Source organism: Diabrotica virgifera, chromosome 2 (assembly GCF_917563875.1).
Source record: "Diabrotica virgifera virgifera chromosome 2, PGI_DIABVI_V3a".
In the NCBI taxonomy this organism is placed as follows: Eukaryota; Metazoa; Arthropoda; class Insecta; order Coleoptera; family Chrysomelidae; genus Diabrotica; species Diabrotica virgifera.
The window spans coordinates 53,865,630-53,887,959 of record NC_065444.1 but is presented as its reverse complement, the minus strand read 5'-3'; positions in this window follow the sequence as shown (position 1 = coordinate 53,887,959).

The window sequence follows — 22,330 nt, the reverse complement described above, 5'->3', positions numbered from 1 at the left end:
TGAAAAAATCTAACACACTCGTTAAAGAAAAGCGTGGTGCGAAAACAGTTTATTCGATGAAGACGCGCCACGCTTTCTTTGACGAATGTGTTAGATTTTTTCATTTTTTTTTTATTTTTTGCTTTTTAGTTGATTTTTTTATAATATGTATGTTTAATTTTAGTCACTCGTAATAAAGAAAAGCGTTTCTTAAAAATATTTTTCTACAACCGTGTTAAAAATGCAATTTTTAGCACACCATACGAGCGTTAAAAATGCTACTTTAAGGCACTAGTGCTTTAATAGTATATTGTGCAACAAGTGCAGAAAGGTACTAATTTCTCACGAGTTTGAAAAGTTGCGGTACGAGCGCAAGCGAGTGCCGCAATTCAAACGAGTGAGAAATTACCTTTCTGCACGTGTTTCACACTATACTTTTTCTACAAGCACAGTTTTTCCTAAAAATAAAAATCACAATTTCCAAACGACGATTAATTATAATAGGTACCTATGTGATATGTTTAAATTTAAACAAATATTACACATTCTTGACATTATATTTATGCAGTCACGGATTTACACAAAACCTACTTCATTCGACGTCTCTTGCACAGGTTGCTAAATCCTTATTGGTTATTTGATAATTATAAAATGTTTAATAAGAATAAAATTGTAAAATAAAACAGTTGTAACATCCATAATTTAGTTTCTATGCTATAGTTAAATATAATAATTGTCTTATAGGTTATATTATATGTGTCCAAAGTTTAACCACGGATGTAAACAGAATATAACGTTACTCAGAATGAGGTAGTCAACTGTGCAGAAAAGAACTTTGCGGCACAGAAACGTCACTTTGCGGCACAGAAACGTCACTTTTCTGCACACTAATGTCAAATATCTTACACTGTGAGAAAATATCAAGTTTGCTAACATAAAACCTGCAGAAAAGTGCACTTTGAATAGTGGTTGTAGAAAAAATATTTTTAAGGCACTGCAGTTCGTATTGACCGTATAGACATTTTTGATGTAATGTCAAAAAAATATAAAAATGGAATGTCAGTCAAGTTCAAGTAAAAGCTTTTGTAGATATTGTCCTGTAATTACGTTAGCAGAAAAAATATTTTATGATATGCGTGTTAAAAAGTACATTTTTAAGGCACTCATGTGAATTGCAGAACTCGCTATCGCTCATTCTGCAAACTTTCACATGCGTACCTTAAACGTGTACTTTTAACACATATCATGAATAACTATTTTTCATATTTTTTTGAATAGTTAATTTAAGTAAAATTTTAAACATATTGCAATACACTATACAACAGTAATTATATGCCTATTATTCGAAGAGCTGACTAATTACTAATTTCTGACAATGAGCCATAAATAAATAACATTATCTTTATTGTATATGTGTATGTCACTTTGTGTGTGTTCTTCTGTGCCCCCTACCATTAGAAAAGATAATTGTTGTGATTAATGGTACTGTCAAAACTGGCGATAACTATGGGTTTGTTACTTTGCATATTATACATAAATAAAACATTGTTCATTTATGGTGCGTCACAGGTGATACACTAAAAATAATTAATAGACACTTGAAAATTTTACTCAACCAATTCCTGGATAGCAAGTATTATTGGTAATAGGTTGCACAAACTTAATGCACAATGATACTTCTCTAACAATAAAGCAGTAAAAAACTTTGTTTTCAATAGGTATTTTCACAAAATTTATTACTACAGCCGTTTCGGCAGAGTGTCTCTCTCAAGTGATGTATTTTACTTTGTGTCTGCACTTAAGGCTTTAACTGAATAGGTTATTTAGGTATACAGTATATATAGTAGGTTCACCGCTGACGAAATATGCCTAAAACGACTTGGGTGCTAAGTGCTAAGTCCATTTACTGCATTTGCAATTTACATTGTAATGTTTTGGTTGAGATGGCATGGCCTTGGAATCTGGAATGGTTTCATCCATATTATGCATCTAAACTGACATTATAGAAACAATTTTATCTACGTATATCAATAGAAAGACAACTTGTTTCAGTCAAAGTTAAACAAAAAACAAATACTAATCAACCAACTAACCTCTAAACAAATGACAAATGTGCATATTTGCATATGACGCCTGAAGCCGTCATGCGCACCTGACAGTAGTAGCGGTATGACGTTTTTAGGCATCATCAACATTCAAAGAGTTAAAGAGTGGGAAGTTGTTTGTCTCAAGTTGGTCATTCAGAATTATACAGGGTGTCCCGAAAAGATTGGTCATAGATTATACCACACATTCTGGGGTCAAAAATAGTTGGATTAAACCTAACTTACCTTAATACAAATGTGTTCATAAAAAAGTTACAGCCCTTTGAAGTTACAAAATGAAAATCGATATTTTTCAATACATATATCGAAAACTGTTAGAGATTTTTTATTGAAAATGAACATGTATCATTCTTATGGCAACAAAATTACAGTGAAATTTGTCCACCCCATAAAAAATGTATGGGGATTTTGTTCCCTTAAACCCCCCAAACTTTTGTGTACGTTCCAATTAATTCATTATTGTGGTACCGTTAGTTAAATACAACGTTTTTAAAAGTTTTTTGCCTCCTAGTATTTTTTCGATAAGCCAGTTTTCATCGAGATGCGGCTTCTTCTTCAAAATATTTACGTAAAAATTTTATGGGGGTTTTGTTTCTTTAAACCCCCCAAATGTTTGTGTACGTTCCAATTAAACTATTATTGTGGTAAGTACCATTAGTTAAACACAGTGTTTTTAAAACTTTTGCCTCTTAGTCTTTTTTTCATAAGTCAGCTTTTATCGAGATGTAGCTTCTTTTTCAAACTATAACTAAAAATGTAAATTATAAATAAATTTTCAGATTATTAACAGGTCTCTATAATCGTACTTAACCATATACAAATATGTGGTGGATTCGACAAATATTCAAAATATCTCGATAAACACTAGCTTATCGATAAAGTACTAAGAGACAAAAAAGTTTAAAAACATTGTGTTTAACTAATGGTTCCACAATAATAATTTAATTGGAGCGTACACAAAAGTTTGGGGGGGTTTAAGGGAACAAAACCCCCATAAAATTTTTATGGGGTGCACAAACACTTTAATTTTTTTTAAGATGTTGCTGCCATAAAAATGTTCATGTCCATTTTCAATAAAAAATCTCTCAGAGTTTTCGGTATATGAAAAAAAATCTATTGCCATTTTGTAACTTCAAAGGGCTCTAACTTTTTTTGTGTGCACTATTATATATAAGTAAGTGAGGTTCAATCAACCTATTTTTGACCCCAGAATTTGTGGTATAATTTATGACCAATCTTTTCGGGACACCCTGTATAGTATATAGGTAAGTACATTCGGAAAAATGAAAGATTACCCTTGAACGATCACATCATATTTTGTATTTGCTGTCTATTTCCATAAATAGCAAAACGAGAGAGAGATTATTAATAATCTGAATAATATGTGATTGATATGATCGTTCATGGGTAGGTAATCTTTCATTTTTCCGACTGTACATAATATGTATTTTTAATACCTATAAGTACTGCAATAAGTACTATATTTTTTAATTGATTATTTTCCATAGATTCTAATAAAGATAGCTTAAGCCCTTTTTTTGAATATGAATTTGAAACTATTCATTAAAATAATTATTATGATCTAAAAGGTAAAGTGGGTATGTAGAATGTGTTTTTCTATTGTTGAAAGCAATGGCGGATCCAGCAGGATCCAGCATCGTCCAGAGGGGGCCTGGACTAAATGGGGAGGGAGGACTGGCTAAATTTCTATGAAATATAAATAAATAAATGAATGTTTTTATAATCTTTATATATAACTTGGCTTGAGAGGGGGGCCGATCGCCCCCCATCGCCCTCCCCTGGATCCACCACTGGTTGAAAACCCTTTTGTGTTCTACTATACGTTTCTTTTCGCGAACCTTATATCCCATTTTTTAATTTGTCATTTATTTGTAATTTATTTTCTTGTTCCTTTGTTACTTCTTAACCTCTTTTTCTGTTAGGTCCTGTATTATTTTTGTTCAAATTTTTTCCTGTATTCGTTAAATTTTTATTCATGTTTTTCTATGACGTTTCACTATTATTTTATTAATTATTTTATATGAATAAATTTGAAATATTTATGTATTTTAAATATTTAAAGATTTAAGTATTTTTTATTTTCTATATGCCGGAAGAATTTATTAAAAAAATATGAGTAAATATGGATTTACCAGATCTTTTAAATAACATGAATTCTCCTTAGTATTAAGAGAACACTATGTATTTCAAAAAATACGTAAAATCCTTTATAAAAGGTATATTTATTAAATTCCCTAAAAAGGGGTATGTATTTAAAAAAAAATTAGAGTATCTCAGACTTTTTTGACATTAGCGTTTTAAAGTGTCCCCCTCAAGTTAAAAGTCGACGTACTTCGGCATTTCTTTCTAATATGTCGCATTTCTGAAATATTGAGAGCTGGACTTTTTCAAATACCTAAACACAGTGTAGGTATATATTTATAAGCAAAATTCTTTGAAAATTGTGTCATTACGAAATGCATACCGAACAGATTTTTATACTTTTAATAATTATTGTATAATATTAAGTATAATTACAAAAATATTACGATTTAACATAAAATCAAGACCTACATAATACTAATTTATTAATGTTGTTCTGAAGCTATTTTCTTGTGGCATTTTTACAATTTTAACTATTTATAATGGGAAATAAGCCACAATATTATTAAAAAATGATTTTTATTAACGTTTCGACGCCCAAATCGGGTGCCGTTGTCAAAATACAAAATACTATTAACATAAACAAAAATGTTGTTGCTTAGTAAAAAAATTCTTCTAATAATTTATTTAATTTGACCCATTTATATCGGCAATTCAGATACATATGATACATTTTAAAGTAGAAGACTTTAAAATGATATTGCCAATATTTATGAGTTGCGTTCCTGGGACGACTTTACTGAAAGATAGTTTATTATGATATATATACTGATGTGATCTTGATTATTGATATGAGATAATATTCTTATATGTCATTTAATTTAATCAATGCATTAATCATAATCTAATTAATTTACCAGATCACATATCAATATGTTTTCAATCTCAGTGCGAATTATAAAATTAATTACTTACTCTCGTGGCTTCTAAGTATTTCTCAATGGTTCCTAATCGGGATAGGAAAGAAAAGAGTAAAATAATACACACATATGGGTTACAATTATAATCAAAATATTGTTTATTTTATTTAAATGGCAATCACTGCTTAATATTTGCTAGATCTTATTATTCTTAAACATAACATTTACAAATGGGAATCTTATTTCCTTTTGGTTTCCAATTGAAAGTTTTTATTAACATTTAACTATTAGGATTTATTAGCAACAATTCTATTTAAGTTTGATGAAGCTTTTCTGATATTATTTATTATGTTCTTCAATTTATAATGTGGTATTTAATACGAAAAACCCATACATTCATGTCCAAACAAATGAGACTGACCTTTTTCTGGTGAACTGAGAATGTCTTCACACAAGACCCGTTTCCTGCTATCCTTGGCTGCGATCAAAACCTCGTCCTGGCTTTCAGTAATGTTCTCCTTTGAAAACTAGCTCGTATAGCTCTCGCTCCTGCTTCTGTCGTGATGCTGTATTCTACCTTTTTCGAAACTGCAATCAGCTACCGGGACACTCTTGGCTCAAGGAGGTTCTTTTACTCTCAACCTGGCCTACCTCTCGTTCCACGATAGATACTCCACACTCACGGAACTACACCGGCTTTCTCACTCCCCGTACACTACCGTCTACTACTGGACTTCACTTCTCGACAGCTCAAAACATTCTGATCTATATTTGTCATTCATTCCCCTACTTTCTAAATATCCCTTCCAGATTCACAAATCAACCTTCCACCACCAACTCTCATTCGCAGTCTTCCTCAAAACCAATTTTTAATCTTTCTAAATATGCTTAATGGATTTCAAAAGAAAAATAGTTAATTCCCATTCTAAAATTACTTTCTACCATTTACAAAATTTAATGACCTATTCTCTATTTCCACTAAGTCTTATTTAGCATCGGCTAATGATCGAACCTTCCGCGAACAACGATAATGACCTATTATCGATTTCACTTGAGTTTTATTTAGCATAGGCTAATGATCGAACCTTCCGCGAACAACGATAATGACCTATTATTGATTTCACTTGAGTTTTATTTTAAGCGCATTGTCCCGAGTTTCGTTTAATCACTTCTTAAAATTAAATATAACAATTTGTTGTATACAGGTTGTTCTAAATTTATATGCCCGTGGTTGAGAAAATTGAAAATATTTTATATTAAATTGAATTTTGTCTATAATTATCAAAATTTAATTTTCATATCAAATAGAAATATAACAAATCCCCGCCTTGTATTCGATAAAATTTATCTGCATTTTTAAATAAATTTTCTCGAGGCAAAACCAACTCCCTGTATATTTCCTTACTTTAATCTACGTCTTATACCCCTTCTTCTTGTATTACTCTAATTAGTCCCACCTGTAGAGTAATTGTTTCCTTATTTTCAGTGTCCTCATCCTGTGTTAGAGTGTCGGCTATTATGTTGTCTTTCCCTTTTTCCCATATCAATCTTCTGTCTTTTTCCTCAGATTTTTCACATACTTTTACCGTGTATTCTGCATCCTCGTTTTCATATGCCTCCCCTTCAAATGCCACTGTTTCGATCATATCTTTTTCGCTTTCATTTGTTAACTTTATTTCTTCTTCTCCTGAGCTCATCTCTTCTTTTGAGGAATCCCAGTTTTCTTTTGCTTTTGATACTCTCAATTTTTCTTCTTCTGGGCTCAACTCTTCTTTTGAGGAGCCACAGGTTTTATTTTCTTTTGTCTTTTTCTGACTTTTTCTCCCTTTTCTTCTTTGTCCTTGCTTCGTTGCCAAATTCATTTCCACTGTTTGTTCTTTACATGATTCGTCCGTATTTTGTTTCTCCTGTTCCTTGTTCTGTTCTTCTTCTTTTTCTTCTGTTAGATTCATCGTATTATTTTTAAAATCTATCACTACATGTTTTTCTGCCAATTCGTCAACTCCTACTATCATGTCATGTGACATGTTTGGCATTATTACACATTGTAGTGCATACATCTTCTTACCCAGTCGTACCATTACTCGTATGCCTTCATTTATAGTTGCCAATGTCCGTTTGTTTGCGCCCACTAAATTTACCCTAGGTATTTTGTAAATTAAATTTGTTAAGTTAACTTCTTCTATTAGTTTTCTGTTGACCAATGTTATTTCAGATCCAGTGTCTATCATAATTTTAATTGGTTTCTCGTTGATAAATCCATCCACAAATTTTAAATTAACTCCATTTTTCTTTTCGTTGTTTCTTGCCAATTTAATAAACTCCTTGGGGTTACAAAAGATTCCTGTTTGATTTTTGGTTTTTAGTGAGCGCCGTCGTGAAAAGACGCCGGTTGCTCATCGTTGTTTATATTTTCGTCATAATGTCTCTCTCCGTCATATTCATCTGTCTGGGTATTATTTACTTCTCTTCTATTTTCCCTTGGTCTGTCGGATCTGTTTCGGTTTTCTCGATATCCCTGTTCATTTTGTCTACCATTATTTCTGTTTTCTTGATTTGAGCGTGTGATGTTTCTACTCTGGTATTCTCGATTTCTGTCCTCATTTCATTGCCTATTTCTTTGTTCATAATTTCCTCTTCCGTTGTCTCTATTTTCGTTTTCCCTTCTGGGATTAAAATCTCGTCTTGTATAGTCCCTCCTATTTTGATTTCTATCTCTGTAATCCTGTGTTTCTCGGGGCCTGTAATCTTCTCGCGACCTTCTTGATTTTCTTTCTCTTAAACGTGATTCTCTTATTTGTAGGAATTGGCATAAACTATCTATGTCTTTGTAGTTTTGCAATGTGATATGGTCTTCCAGTGTTTCTTCGAAATGTCTTGCAATCAGTTCGACTAATTGTTCCGATGAGTAATTACATATATTGTAAATGTTTTGCGTTATAGTAAATTTGTAATGCATATGTCCTTTCTGATATACCCATCCTATCATTGTATTTCCCATTTTGCAATTCCTTGTTAATTTCCAATTGTTGGATTTTCCCCCAGAAATAATTCAAAAATTTTTGTTCAAATTGTTGCCAACTGTCAAATTCTTCTTCTTTGCAATCGAACCATAGGCTTGCTTCATATTTTAGATGGTTTCTGATAGTTTCTTTTGCTGTTTCGAAATTTCCGATGTGCTGTATTTTCTTTTTCAGGCTATTTATGAACGGCACTGGGTGTAATCTTCTTATATCCCCGCCAAACCTTATCTTCACGTCATCTGTGCTATGTATAACCATTTCTCTTCTTTCTCCTACATTTTGTTGCGTCCGGTTTTCGGTGACTTGTTTTTCTATTTCTGTGATTCTTTTTTCCACTTCTTCTCTGTCTACTTGAATAGCATTTTCCAACTTATTTTCCAAATTTTCTATTTCCTTTTTCTGGCAATTCGTTATTTCCTTTATTTTGCTTTTGATTTCTTTAATCTCTGTCTCTTGTTGTCCCATATCGTTCTTGATCATTGTCAAACATCCTTTTACTTCCTTTTCATACTTTCCTATGCGTTCCTCCATTTTCTTGTTGTTCTCTTCTATTGCTTGTTTCATTTTTTGTTGTGTTTCATCCATTTTTTGATCCAATTTTTGTTGTGTTTCATCCATTTTTTGATCCACTTTTTGTTGTGTTTCATCCATTTTTTGTTGTGTTTCATCCATTTTTTGATCCATTTTTTGTTGTGATTCATCCATTTTTTTTGTGATTCATCCATTTTCTTTGATGTTTCTTCCTGATTTTTATCCATTGTTCGTTTTGCTTCATCCATTTTTTGTGACTGGAGTTGCATAAGTTGTAATATCTTTTCTAATTCTGACAATTCTTTTTTTCCTGTTTCCATGATTGTTGTGTCTAAAATATCTTCTTGGTCTGAATTTTCCTCTTGATTTGAATGTTCTTTTTGTTTTTTATTGTCTTTGCTTTGGCTTCTTGTCACAGACATTTGTTTTCAAGAAGTACTGTCCCCGCCAAATATGAAATTTTACTAGTATGTTACCAAGACGACTTTTTCTCACCCAAATATTATAAATTGTCAATAAATATATCAAATGTAAATATCGTAAAATTAAAATATTAAATCAGTTATGTAAAATTTGTACCTAAAGAGATCTAAAATTTTATGTTATCAAATGTAAGTATCTCATTTTTTACCACAGGCATATAAATTTTCAAATACCGGCTTTACTCTTTCTATCCTTCAAATTTGCCACTAGAAATACTTTACAATGCTTTCCACGTTGGACGACAGTTGATGTGATCTTGATTATTGATATGAGATAATATTCTTATATGTCATTTAATTTAATCAATGCATTAATCATAATCTAATTAATTTACCAGATCACATATCAATATGTTTTCAATCTCAGGGCGAATTATAAAATTAATTACTTACTCTCGTGGCTTCTAAGTATTTCTCAATGGTTCCTAATCGGGATAGGAAAGAAAAGAGTAAAATAATACACACATATGGGTTACAATTATAATCAAAATATTGTTTATTTTATTTAAATGGCAATCACTGCTTAATATTTGCTAGATCTTATTATTCTTAAACATAACATTTACAAATGGGAATCTTATTTCCTTTTGGTTTCCAATTGAAAGTTTTTATTAACATTTAACTATTAGGATTTATTAGCAACAATTCTATTTAAGTTTGATGAAGCTTTTCTGATATTATTTATTATGTTCTTCAATTTATAATGTGGTATTTAATACGAAAAACCCATACATTCATGTCCAAACAAATGAGACTGACCTTTTTCTGGTGAACTGAGAATGTCTTCACACAAGACCCGTTTCCTGCTATCCTTGGCTGCGATCAAAACCTCGTCCTGGCTTTCAGTAATGTTCTCCTTTGAAAACTAGCTCGTATAGCTCTCGCTCCTGCTTCTGTCGTGATGCTGTATTCTACCTTTTTCGAAACTGCAATCAGCTACCGGGACACTCTTGGCTCAAGGAGGTTCTTTTACTCTCAACCTGGCCTACCTCTCGTTCCACGATAGATACTCCACACTCACGGAACTACACCGGCTTTCTCACTCCCCGTACACTACCGTCTACTACTGGACTTCACTTCTCGACAGCTCAAAACATTCTGATCTATATTTGTCATTCATTCCCCTACTTTCTAAATATCCCTTCCAGATTCACAAATCAACCTTCCACCACCAACTCTCATTCGCAGTCTTCCTCAAAACCAATTTTTAATCTTTCTAAATATGCTTAATGGATTTCAAAAGAAAAATAGTTAATTCCCATTCTAAAATTACTTTCTACCATTTACAAAATTTAATGACCTATTCTCTATTTCCACTAAATCTTATTAGCATCGGCTAATGATCGAACCTTCCGCGAACAACGATAATGACCTATTATCGATTTCACTTGAGTTTTATTTAGCATAGGCTAATGATCGAACCTTCCGCGAACAACGATAATGACCTATTATTGATTTCACTTGAGTTTTATTTTAAGCGCATTGTCCCGAGTTTCGTTTAATCACTTCTTAAAATTAAATATAACAATTTGTTGTATACAGGTTGTTCTAAATTTATATGCCCGTGGTTGAGAAAATTGAAAATATTTTATATTAAATTGAATTTTGTCTATAATTATCAAAATTTAATTTTCATATCAAATAGAAATATAACAATACATTCGATTACATGAAATCAACCCAACTCAAGAATATCCGTCACAAAAAAATCATAGCATGTGATCTGTCTTTAAAAAGACAACCACATGCAACGGTGACATTAAAATTCTCGCGTTAGAGGTCTCATAGTAAATCACGAGGGAAAACCAGGAAAAACCTCGTGATACTATCCCGACATCGTAAGTATTTGGTCTTACATTTAATTTACTCTCAAAATTAATACCAAATTCTGACTTTACTATAATTTTGTTTAAATTATAAATAATATCAATAATACATGGATATATAAGTAATACTAAAATATAAAATATGTACCTACTAACTCGACTATTGACTTACTAATTGTGGTATTTTCTTTCTATTGACTTCCTCTTTCAGTATGGGTATGATGATATAAATATATGTTGAAATAAATTCAACATTTCAACAACATTCAAAACAACCAACACATTGAGATCTATTCTATCTAAAACTAAACCTAACAATGAACAAGAAAGGACAAAGAATTGTATTTATAAAATACCTTGTGAATGCGAACAGTTTTATATAGGTGAAACATCAAGACCATTAAACGTTAGAATAAGTGAACATCAATCTTATATTAAAAATAGAGAATTTGATAGATCTCAAATATGTCAACACGCATGGGATAATGAACATAGAGTTCAGTGGAGAGATTCAAGTATAGTCCTGAAAGAAACAGATAGTAAAAAGAGAAAAATCAAAGAAGCGGCTCTAATTATGCTAAACGAAACCAATTGTGTCGCAAATTCCTCGGTGGAATGCAGTAGGATGTGGATACCCATACTGAAAGAGGAAGTCAATAGAAAGAAAATACCACAATTAGTAAGTCAATAGTCGAGTTAGTACATATTTTATATTTTAGTATTACTTATATATCCATGTATTATTGATATTATTTATAATTTAAACAAAATTATAGTAAAGTCAGAATTTGGTATTAATTTTGAGAGTAAATTAAATGTAAGACCAAATACTTACGATGTCGGGATAGTATCACGAGGTTTTTCCTGGTTTTCCTTCGTGATTTACTATGAGATCTCTAACGCGAGAATTTTAATGTCACCGTTGCATGTGGTTGTCTTTTTAAAGACAGATCACATGCTATGATTTTTTTGTGACGGATATTCTTGAGTTGGGGTTGATTTCATGTAATCGAATGAACTATCTTTCAGTAAAGTCGTCCCAGGAACGCAACTCATAAATATTGGCAATATCATTTTAAAGTCTTCTACTTTAAAATGTATCATATGTATCTGAATTGCCGATATAAATGAGTCAAATTAAATAAATTATTAGAAGAATTTTTTTACTAAGCAACAACATTTTTGTTTATGTTAATAGTATTTTGTATTTTGACAACGGCACCCGATTTGGGCGTCGAAACGTTAATAAAAATCATTTTTTAATAATATTGTGGCTTATTTCCCATTATAAATAGTTAAAACTAATTTATTAGTACATATTTGTATAAAGGCATTCTATTTTTTTTTTTAATATTTGACTGAATAAGAAAGTAAAATATTTATATCTACTTTTCACAAAAAGTTATCCGTCGGACAGGAGTAGAATAGTAGAATCATTCTAAATACTTGAAAACCTTTAACCCTTAAACGCCCAACCTTTTTTACGTTCCATGTACGCCCAAGGGTGGGTAAAAAATGTCCACCTCGAAAATAGCTAATATATTTATTGAGAGTTGTTGAAAATGGATTAAACTTAAGGCTTAATAAACACAGCATCTTCTAAAATATTAATATAAACAATTTACAAACCTTACAACAAAATTACAATGTACATCAAAATTAACCTACCAGTAAAATCCAGTAATTAAGATTTGTCGATTTTCTCCATATTATTTCTTTCAGCCTCCTCATTGGCGGATAATTATGTAGATTATGTAATTATACATCGATAATTATATGGATTATCTTCCTACCAACGAGAAATTATATAGAAACCTTTAGTAACACGTTTTGCCAAGGGTGTACTTTTTATGCCCATCCATATTTAACTCAAGATGCTGCTTTTATTTTCAAAAATATTGGTATAACCAAATTAACATTCGATAATGGGCTGTCTTTTTAACAATAAATAATTTTAAAAAAAATTTAAACACGTAATAAATATGTTACAAGGGAATACGCATTAGGTGGACATTTTTTACCCACCCTTGGGCGTTTAAGTGTTAATACCACTTCATGAGTCCTAACCCTTACAACTAAAATACATGTTCGAACAAACTAAAGTTTAGTAAAAACGTTCAACTTCACAATCCTGCTTCTTGAATTAAAGAACGGAATCAACAATACCAACATAAAAATTTTGGTGTCTATAAACTTTGAATTGCAGTATTGCGGAAAAATAAACCAAAATATTGCATAATATCGTGACAACTAAATGTTCGGACAATTCAAGAAATTACAAATTTTAAAATGGGGTTACCTCGCCAAGAGTCTTTACAACCGCGGCAATCCTTCTGTCATTGTTCTTACTAAGGATGTAAGGATTGACAGAAGTGAGGGTCAAAACTATCCTATCCCTATTATGTACTACGTAGGTATGACATGCGGCACCGTCCTGCCGAAATATAAAATCCAAATCAAGGTAGAGATAGTGAGCACTTAATCTTAATACAAGACTAAGTATTTTTCGAAATTTCGTGATACTTTGCTGCGTTAATGGTGCGTTCCATCATATCATATCTTCCTAGACTCTAGAGTCTCTAGGCCCACTATGACATACATCCCCAAATCATAATTCCTTTGGGAAACTTGACAGTTCTTTTGAGGCAATCTTTATGGATACTCTCTGATAACTCGTTTGCAAAAATTCTCCACGTAAACATCAAATTTCGATTCGTCACTGAATATGACTCTGGACCAGTCATCAACGGTACATGAAATTTTCGATCTTGCCCAATTGAGGCGATTTGTTTTTTGTTTCTCTGTTAGCAGAGGTTTTTGTTTTGTGAAAAAATTATGCATTCAATAAAAAAATTACCATTCAACATTTCCTGCAACACTCCCTTCATTATTTTTTTTGGTTATGCGTTTTTTTTCTTTTTAATGGCATGGACTTTATGTCAATCAGCCAGTCACAACATGACTACTATATCAAGAAGAATAAATATTTAAAGACCGCAAAAGACCATAAAATATCAATAACGAAGAAAAATTAGATCAGTAGTTGTTGAGACGTAATTTAAGTACTGAAATAAAAAGATGGTACTAAGCTAAGGTAAGCTAATTATAGCCTCCTTTCAACATCATAGGTGTGTTCAAAAACGATCTACAAAAATTTAATAACAATAACAATAATATAAGAATAATAATAAAATGGTTCTGCGTTCCATTGTGCGGTGATAGCTCGTAAAGTGTTGTGACGGCTCAGTTTGCAAATTTTCACTAATTGTCGGGACCTATTAGACAATTCCCGGTCAACCCGAACTTTTGCATTTAGTTTGGGGGTCTAGGACGTTTCATCGCCGCCGTTTCGATGCCGCCAGTTCGATGCCGATACCGGCCGATTCATCGCCAGTCAATTAGTGGCTATCTGATATATTTCCGAATTTTCGACAGTTACAATTATTAGTTATTTTTAGTATTAATTAGGAATTCTAGGAAATGCGAGATATGACTGCGATGAAATGGACTGGCGATGAACCGGCGGCATCGAAACGGCCGGCGATGAACCGGCGGCATCGAAACGTCCCATTCCGTAGTTTGGAAACTTCCTCTCTTTCGGTAATGCGTAAGTACTCATTATTGACAATATTGTTTAATCATCAATTGACGAAATTTATTATGTGTCACACTTCCTCTGGCCATTTTTGGTACGTACATCATACCGTTGCCTATTCACCTTTGCTTTCAATATGAATTTCTCTTATATCACTGTATTTGTTTTTTACTTAAACTACGGAATGATTCTTCACACTGCTGTAGAATAAACTACTACTCCAAAAAAAAAAAAAAATAAACTTTTATTTTTTGTTATATTTTTTTATATTTTGATTATTTTTTAAATAAAATTGTTTTCAAGAACGAATGCATAATATTAAAAAAAATGGTGCACATTATTACAAAATCCTTTATAAACTGAATTACAAAAAAGCTTGAGGTAACTAGAAAATAGTAAAATAATGTCGATGGTAGAACAACTGGATGAACTTGCTGCCATACTAATAGCGACAGAATTCACTGGACTGCTTTTAACTATAGAAACGTAAACACTGATATGCGGTACGTGATACCGCAAGAAAACTTTACGGCAACACAGTGCCGGCGCTAGAGTATAAGATGCCCGCCTGCAAAACTAACACAGTCGCCCCCCACCCACACACACATACACACAGATACTTCTTACAACACCAGCCTCGGGGACATTATGTCTGTTCTAATGGAATAGTGAGACCCACAATGTCCGAAGATCACACCGGTCACACTGCGTAACCTGGAGTGGTATCTATCTAACCCCCCAAGTCGGGCAACGTAGCTCAAAGACTAGACAACTAGACCATACTAAAACTACAGCAGTTGAGAAAGGTAGATACAATTACACACCATTATAGTTTATTTTTAACTAAGAGGAGTAAACTAAAAAGACAGATTCACAGAGCCTATTTTACTTCAAATCAATCTTGAGGCACTACAAAATTTTCGGGCCCCTAAATATAATTTAATAATTATATAGTATATTACATACCTAGCGGGAAAGTACTTTATTTCAGCCGAGCGGCAAGGTAGTTTACCGAGGTGCGAAGCACCGAGGTAAACTACAGACGCGAGGCTAGAATGAGTTCCCGCGAGGTTTGTATACTATTTTACTCACAATCGGTTAGTAGTTTATGGATTTCTAATACTCACAATCTACCAATAATAATTTCGTTTCAAATATCTGTATCCATTTTCATTATGTGATTAGATGAATTATTTTAAGTAACCTGTGAGAATTAATTATTAATTAATTTAATCCAGAAACGTCGGCGTCATCATCTATTTCTGAAACTCATAATTTTGAGCAACACGGTCTTACTTTAACCGTTAATACTAATCATAATTCCAATGTAACTATTAATATTTATAATTCCAAATAGTTTTCTTTTTGTTGTTGTTGTTGTTTCTTAATTAAATAAATGTTGAGTGGATTCTATTCTTTCTAAACCATCTTTTAATCAAAAATGACATTGACATTTGCAGGTAGAAAAGTGACAGTTGCTAGCCGGGAAAGTATTTTCCAGGCTAGCTGGGAAAAAGTAAAGTAAGTAATAAGTCGCTTCCTGATTACTTCAAAGGTTAGAAATCCATAAATTACTAACCGATTGTGAGTAAACATTTTTTTAGTAGGTAAATAAAATAATTGTATGCATATAAGCTGTACACTCCCGTGGAAGTTATAGCTGTTTTTCACTTTAATGATCCGTTAAGACATGGGGGATCAGTCCACTTTTCTTCTAATCTGTCTCCTCAAAGCTTCTGGTGTGTCTTCGTTTCCGTCACTACTTTTCGCCACTCATTTCGGTTCTCAGTCTTTTTTTTCCAGTTTCGAATTCCCATAACTCTTAAGTCGTTTTCGACTTGCTGTTTCCATCTTGCTTTTGGTCTGCCTCGTGCTCTTGTCTCAGGGGGTATCCAGTTGGTAATAACTTTAATGGGATCATCTTCACTTTTTCTACTTATATGACCATACAACCTTATTCTTCGTGCTTTTGCTTCTTTTACTATGTTTTCTCCTTCCGTCCATTGTTCTATTTCGTGGTTCATCCAGGGTCTTCTTTCGTTTTCATTTATTACTTTTGGTCCCAGAATGTTGCGCATTATTTTTCTTTCAAATACTTTCAGCTGTTCTTCTTCTTTTAACGTTAGGGTGTTGGTTTCTATGGCATACATTACCACTGACCTTATGGCAGTCTTATATATAAATAAAATAATTATTTTATATAAATATAATTGCACCAGAAATTAAAATTTTTATTAACAATAAATGAAATTTACATTTAAACAATTAAACATTGTTTAATAATTATAACTCTTATTGTTATCATTTATCATATCGTAAAATGAAAGAATTTTGAAATTAATTTTGTTATTGTAATAAAAAAATTTTTTGGTGAACTTTCCGGGCCCTATTATAATGCGGGCCCGAGGCAGGTGCCTCACGGGCCTAGTGGTAAAATAGGCCCTGCAGATTCACACCCAAGAAAGTCACTAGAAAAATAACCAAATACATCTTTTTTGGTTGATCATGTCGGCCTTCAACGGTAATCCATAAATATTATATTATACTAATACGTTGCTAAAGAGTTCTAAAAACAACTGCTTTTTATATAAAAGCATACTAAAAATCTAAAAATTAAAGGAATAACACAGAAGACAAACAATCGCCGATATAATTTAATTAACCTATGAAATGCCAAGAGTGTCAAAATTTGATAAATGTCATTAGTGCCAAAATTTTATAACAGTGGAGTGAACTTGCCTGCGATTGGACCAATTACAAACAAGCATTACAGCGCGGTAAATTTGAATCACTTCTCTTGGTTTAAAAACAAACCATAGAAAGTATTAAAATTACACAAATGGTGTTCATAGGAATCTTTTATAAAACACATTTTACAACAAAATATATTTTTGGCGCGGTATGGCATACCGCATGTCTGTGGTTAAGGGTTAACAGTAGAGCACTTTGCTAGAGGTTTGTTACAAGTAACTGTACATGTACAATAAAAATGTAAGTATGTATTGTGTTTATATGCGATTAAGGCACGATTATTGGTGCAATGAAAATTATATTTTTAATTAATTAATGTTTGACGTTTCGATTTCCACTCAAGAAATCGCTCTCAAAAATGACTACTTATTTAAAAAAATCTGGAAAGATGTATAGGTACTTAACCTAGTTTTATTTATTCATAACCGGATTTGACCAAATATTAAAAAAAGTAATCTAAAAATTATTCAAATAGACTGTACATAGACAGGTGATATCTATAAATGATAAACGACTTCAGTTTCTAGATTTCACCAAAGACAAAAATGCAACTCTCGATCAGCTGGGTATAACCAGATCATAGTTCTCATTCAAGATGGCTCTGACCCCACCCGGTGTTACCATGGTAACCGGGGTTGTGTTGCCAATCAAGGAGCAATAGCATTATTTAGCCTGTCTCTTTCCACGAAACTCGAACCTAACCCCTGACCAAGCTCGACGGCTGTTCTATCGGTAGAGATGGGAAGGATTGGTATTGGGAAGGTCGTTCTGGAACTGTTCTATTGTTCCACTTTCGTAGACATTTAAAATGTGATTTATTACTGGAGCATGAAATGGAACACATGACTGACTCTTTGATTGTCACAAAATCTGAAGTTATACTTATCACAGACTTTTAAAAATAGATTCGGATTAACTTATAAACATTAATTTCATTTTTACATTAATTTTCTGGAAAATTGGCAGATATCTTCTGGGTTTAAAGTAGGTAGTTTAGCAATTTAAATATCTAAAAAATTTTAAAACAGGTATATTTGTATTCCTTGCTATCAGCTTTGCTTTGTAAAAGTAGTAAAAGCAGCTTTGAAGCTATACATTTTATGACTCTTTATGATGCGTGACTGTGACTATGGAGTCATAAGTGATGGTTTTTTGCAGGATTTTTGATAAAAATACTTATAATTTACTGGTCATATTTTTCGACAAATTTTTAAGAGTAGGTACTCCAGTTGTCTGACGCACTAAAGTTTAGAAACCGTCATAATTTCGAAACTAACTTTCAAAAATTTTCCCAAATAGAAAGCTTGTTGGATTGGCATGAGCATGAGGGTGGTAATAATTTTTTTTAATGGTGGACCCAAGACCCAAGAACCAAAATGGTAAAAATTGGTACATTTTCATCACAGTTAAACATCAGATTTTATTTTTTTTTAACAATGGTGAAAAATGGTTTTTAATAAATATGGATCAACTATACAGTATGATGCAAAATTGTGGAATGAATTCATTATTTCAGAAACAGACGACGAGGTCTTTTTGATGTCTCATATTTCCTAAACCTGTTGGCTGATTTAAATGCTTTTTTGAACATGTTATAGCCTGATTCTTTAACAATACCACTGTATTAATAGTATTGTTGCTAAACAGGTAAATTTTCATTGTATAGCGGGTGTACCAATCAAACTGTTTTTTTCTCAAAGTTCGCATCACCCTGTGGAATATCCTAGTATAGTCGGAACAATGAAAGTAATGAAAGAATACCCATGAACGATCACATCAATCACATATTATTCAGATTATTAATAATCTATCTCTCTCGTTTGTTATTTATGAAAAAATAACAGCAAATACAAAATATTTTATTGACGTGATCGTTCATGGGTATTCTTTCATTTTTCTGACTGTATGTATTTATAAAATACTGAAATAAAAACCCAACTATACCCTCAGGTTTTCCTAACATTCTGTTTTTTGATTAATTCGTTTATGTTGGATAATAAAAAGTTAGGTACTTTAACAACTAGACATGTTCTTCTTCAATACACGGTGTGTCTAAATAAGTGTGACAAACTTTAAGGGGTAATTCTGCATGAAAAAATAATGACATTTGGATTTACAAACGTATGTCCGCAAAAAATTCAACATCTTGTATTTCAAAACGAAACATTTAATTCTCATTATTTTTTCATGCAGAATTACTCCTTAAAGTTCGTCGCACTTATTTAGAAACACCGTGCATTGATAAAGAAGAGGTCTAGTTGTTAAAGTACCTAACTTTTTTATTACCGAACATAAACGAATGAGTCAAAAAACAGAATGTTTAGAAAATCTGAGGCTATAGTTGGGTTTTAATTTCAGTGTTTTATAAATGCTAGAATATTCCACAGGGTGATGCGAACTTTGAGAGAAAAAACACAGTTTGATTGGTACACCCGGTATACAATGAAAATTTACCGGTTTAGCAACAATATTATTGCAGTGGTATTGTTAAAGAATCAGGCTATAACATGTTCAAAAAATCGCTTAAATCGGCCAACAGCTTTAGGAAATATGAGACATCAAAAATGACCAAATTTTTAAGGGGGCCGATTTCTATGCACGTATGTAAGTTTATATACCTACACTACTTAAAAATGGAATTATAAATAAATACTCATTCACTAAACTAAATTACGTTAGGAAAGAATTTTCTGCATCATTTCTGAAAGCCGTCAATTTTCATATTTTCTATAATTTTATTGTAGGTACGTTACTAAATATCTCTTATAAATTAATTGCAATAATAAAACAACAGTTCTGGTTAACCTTGTAGAAATAAATATTCAAATACATAATTGCATAGTTGCAAAATTGATTAGGAGACCTTTTAAATGAGGTGACCCGTTATCTTGGTGTGCATTTAAAAAAAGCAACGATTACGTTATTACATCAACTCTGATGGCGTAATGTTACAACAAATATTAATTTTTATAATAGATAAATATCGATTTTTTTAAAAGTCGTCTGTTTCAGAAATAATGAAATTATTTCGTTTAGATTTGAATTCGGAATTCATTTGAATCTAAAAATTAAAAAAAATTGCATCATACTATACCTTATTAACGCAATGTAGTACCATTTTCGACAGAAAAATCAATATAAAATTTTACTTTTTTTTAAATTCTATCAAAACGGATCTATTTTACTATCAGACAATGATAGTCATATATGTGATATCATATTCAAATTTCAATTCAAATGATATCAATTCAAATGATTCAATTCAATTCAAATGATATCATATTCAAATTTTTACTTTAAAAACAAGAGATGTATGGAAATAACTGTTATTCCTAAATTTTTTGATAGTCATTATACCTATCGGCCACTTTCATCTGTCAGGCAGGAAAATCGGAAAACCAGTTCCGTCAGACAACATGAAGTTTTTGCTGCTGTTAATGAAAGTATCCTAAAACAATTAGCCAGTTTTCTATAAAATTTGTAACAGTAATTTTTCCGACGTTTTCGAGTCTTCAGTCTTTAGACGCGTTGCATGACCTATATTTATCATTAATAGTATATTACTTTATGAGGCGGAGAAGCATGACTTTTCTTGACGCGCCCGATATTACGCGCCGAACGAAGTGAGGCGCGTAATAGAGGGCAAGTCAAGAAAAGTCGCTTCTTTGCCGAATAAAGTACACTATTTTTTCTTCAAACGTAGCAATTTTCAACCATAAATAGTACAATTCATACGCTATTTTTACTCGAAATTAACTGTGACAACTATCAAAGTCCTCATGATTCGCCAACATCGGGAATGATTGCTGAAAGTTGTGCTCGACCATCAGTATCATCAACAATTACCAATGCGTATCAAGAGTCGGGAACATTTTTGCACGGTTTCAATTTTGAAAATGCCTCATTAACTAATTGTACTTTTAATATTACTATAAATAAAAATGATGTTTAATTGTTGTTAATGACATTTGTATTGTTGCTTTGTGACATGTTTCATATTGTTGCCATGACAACATTTTTCCCTCCGCCGTAAAGAAATGGGAAAAAAAAACTGCTGCCGGCGGAGACATCAAACTTTGACAGGATCAAGTTAGATAAGTAATGTCATCATTATTTGACGTTTAAAGAAAAACAATTTTATTTTGGCGTTTTTCGTTTTTGGTATAATTTATAAGCTATTTAATTAGAAAGAATAGCAGTATCTATAAAATTTCGGTATGTCATAAAATCGGTCTATAAATATTTCGGGAAAAGTAGAGGAAAAACGCCCCATACCCAAAAAAAGTCGCAGAGGGACACCGTGTCAGACTCGACCTAATGAAACTATGCTTAAAGTTTGGAGAGTAGGTATCATAATTTTTTTTGACGACGGGCCCTCTAACTATAAATTATGACTGACAAAAAAATAGTGATTAATGACTTAATCGTCAGTTTGTAAGAAAAAATTCAACAACCCGTATCTCGGAAACGAAGCAGACATATATGTTTACAAAGCAAACGGTCATTATTTTTTCATGTAGAATTACCCCTTAAAGTTTGTCGCACTTATTTAGAAACACCCTGTATTGATGAAGAACATGGCTAGTTGTTAAAGTACCTAACTTTTTTATCATCGCACATAAGCGAATAAATCAAAAAGCAAAATGTTAAGAAAACCTGAGGCTATAGTTGGGTTTTAATTTGAGAATTTTATAACTGCTAGAATATTAGCATACTTAAAAGTATAATCACATATGGCAATGAAGTTTGGCCACTGAAACAAAGAGCGCAGAAAATGTTACTAGTAACAGAAATGGACTTCTGGAGAAGAGCAGCAGGCAAATCAAGAAGAGATCGGATACCGAACGAGAGAATACGAGAAATGATGGGAGTAACACATACAATAATTGATGACATAAAAACAAAACAACTGGTATGGTACGGCCATGTACAGAGAATGCCAGATGACAGGATCCCTAAACAGATTTTGGCATGGACACCACAAGGGAGAAGAAAAAGAGGAAGGCCGAGAAGCT